This window comes from Oncorhynchus gorbuscha, unplaced genomic scaffold (genome assembly GCF_021184085.1).
Source record: "Oncorhynchus gorbuscha isolate QuinsamMale2020 ecotype Even-year unplaced genomic scaffold, OgorEven_v1.0 Un_scaffold_5032, whole genome shotgun sequence".
NCBI classification, from domain to species: Eukaryota; Metazoa; Chordata; class Actinopteri; order Salmoniformes; family Salmonidae; genus Oncorhynchus; species Oncorhynchus gorbuscha.
The window spans coordinates 1-3,103 of NW_025748923.1; positions in this window are offsets into that span (position 1 = coordinate 1).

The following is a 3,103-nucleotide window of genomic DNA, read 5'->3' on the forward strand; positions in this document are numbered from 1 at the left end:
TGCTACATGCAGTGCCTTGATTGACTCTGGGGCTGAGGGTTTGTTTCATGGACGAAGCATGGGTTCGGAAACATAACATTCCTTTCAGACCGTTAGACAAGCCTACGCCCATGTTTGCCTTAGATGGTAGTCATCTTCCCAGTATCAGATTTGAGACACTACCTTTAACTCTCACAGTATCTGGTAACCACAGTGAGACTATTTCTTTTTGATTTTCCGTTCACCGTTTACACCTGTTGTTTTGGGTCATCCCTGGCTAGTATGTCATAATCCTTCTATTAATTGGTCTAGTAATTCTATCCTATCCTGGAACGTTTCTTGTCATGTGAAGTGTTTAATGTCTGCCATCCCTCCCGTTTCTTCTCTCCCTACTTCTCAGGAGGAACCTGGCGATTTGACAGGAGTGCCGGAGGAATATCATGATCTGCGCACGGTCTTCAGTCGGTCCCGAGCCAACTCCCTTCCTCCTCACCGGTCGTATGATTGTAGTATTGATCTCCTTCCGGGGACCACTCCTCCTCGAGGTAGACTATACTCTCTGTCGGCTCCCGAACGTAAGGCTCTCGAGGATTATTTGTCTGTGTCTCTTGACGCCGGTACCATAGTGCCTTCTTCTTCTCCGGCCGGGGCGGGGTTCTTTTTGTTAAGAAGAAGGACGGTACTCTGCGCCCCTGCGTGGATTATCGAGGGCTGAATGACATAACGGTTAAGAATCGTTATCCGCTTCCCCTTATGTCATCAGCCTTCGAGATTCTGCAGGGAGCCAGGTGCTTTACTAAGTTGGACCTTCGTAACGCTTACCATCTCGTGCGCATCAGAGAGGGGACGAGTGGAAAACGGCGTTTAACACTCCGTTAGGGCATTTTGAGTACCGGGTTCTGCCGTTCGGTCTCGCCAATGCGCCAGCTGTTTTTCAGGCATTAGTTAATGATGTTCTGAGAGACATGCTGAACATCTTTGTTTTTGTCTATCTTGACGATATCCTGATTTTCTCCGTCACCACTTTGATTTATCACCCTGGTGGAACCATATTAAATTAATATTTACATCTAGAACAGAAACATTTAGGCTGTCAATTAAAGCTCATAAAACTGTTAAATCTAATGTGTTATTTATCTACAGTATGACACATTGAAGATTCTGGAGGCACTTCTATTTGTCTCAAATTTCAGTTGGCTAAAACGGTCCAGTAGGATTCTTATGACACATAACACCAGTACAGTATTTCAATCATCTTATCCACTCATATTGCTGACAGCGATATAACTGCCTCAAACTGTTCTCACAGTCTGAAGTAAACAGCTTAGAAGCTGAGCTGGCTGATTAAAAATGTAGATGTAGAAAATAGTAAAAAATAAAGAAAAACCCTTGAATGAGTAGGTGTTCTAAAACTTTTGACCGGTATATATACAGTGGGGCAAAACAAGTATCTAGTCAGCCACCAATTGTGCAAGTTCTCCCACTTAAAAAAGATGAGAGGCCTGTAATTTTCATCATAGGTACACTTCAACTATGACAGACAAAATGAGAGAAAAAAATTCCAGAAAATCACATTGTAGGATTTTTAATGAATTTATTTGCAAATTGTGGTGGAAAATAAGTATTGGGTTGGCAACTAGATTCAGCTGTGGGGCGATTTTTGTCAGAGCGTATGGTCAGGGCGCAGGAACATAATTACAATATTTTTGTACTCTGCAAATTGACCACAACTAAGCCCAAAAATAGATTGTATTTGAAAATATCAATAATTCATACCTTGATTACATTGCTCATATATCTATTTTTATTTGTGGGAATACTTGGGAATAGATTACCTAAATTTAAAAAAATATTTCCTGAATTCCAGGTGATTTCACTTGTTTTTGTAGTTGTTTAAAATGAAGAAAAAAAACATTACAAAAAAAATTCACTAACAATTTTGTAATGCCAAAAAAACTAACATTGCCGGAGCAATTGGGAGTCCTATAGGAGTGAGTCGACTCGATTTAAGATGGCCCGACCAAAAGTTTGGGTTTTGGAACCAAGCTGCCTTGCAAGGCCTTGCTCTGGTCAACGGCAAAGTCAGCTCAAAACAGAGGCGTCGTAGGTTAAGCAGGTGCAGTAATGAATACGATTCTGTATTGTCACATGCAAAGGTGATTGCTTTTGATACAAACGCTTTATCTGCCTTCCCAATAAAAACTATTTTGAAAATTCGAACATATGCACTATTTTATGTTAAATAGATATCGTATGTTTCTGAACGATGCATCATGCTTCACAACAAGTTGATTTAGCTGAACCCACTGTGTTAGTGCTGGTCTGGAATAAAAGCCTGCACACCATGTGGATGGGCTGTCCAGAACAGGAGTTGAAGGCCCCTGATATACTGTTATTAACTGCCAGACATTATTAAGCAGTTGAGCAAACTGTCATTATAAAACTGTTATTGTACATATTTGAAGTATTTTAGCAGGGCCTTGGGAGGATCAGATAGTAACTCCTGATCCAATACATGTTAAGGGTGCTTTAAATGACTGTCTGTGCTCGCAAAATATTTTTGTCACCACAGACAGGAGTTTGGCTGAGACACCCACAGCCCGTTCAAATCTAAATCTGGATATGAAATGTCAGAAGTTGTGGCATGGATCCACAAAACAACCAGTCTTGGCTCCGTCAATTCAGATTTTATTTCCCAGATCACATGTCTCTCTGTAAATCTATGATGGTGTCAGCAATGTCAGGACCTCATGGTCGACTAATAAGGTCAAAACAATGTGCTGGCCTGTATCAGATCTCTCTGTGGTCCACAGTAAAGGTATGAGGTCAATATAATGTGCTGGCCTGTATCAGATCTCTCTGTAGTCCACAGTAAAGGTATGAGGTCAATATAATGTGCTGGCCTGTATCAGATCTCTCTGTAGTCCACAGTAAAGGTATGAGGTCATTATAATGTGCTGGCCTGTATCAGATCTCTCTGTGGTCCACAGTAAAGGTATGAGGTCATTATAATGTGCTGGCCTGTATCAGATCTCTCTGTGGTCCACAGTAAAGGTATGAGGTCAATATAATGTGCTGGCCTGTATCAGATCTTTCTGTGGTCCACAGTAAAGGTATGAGGTCA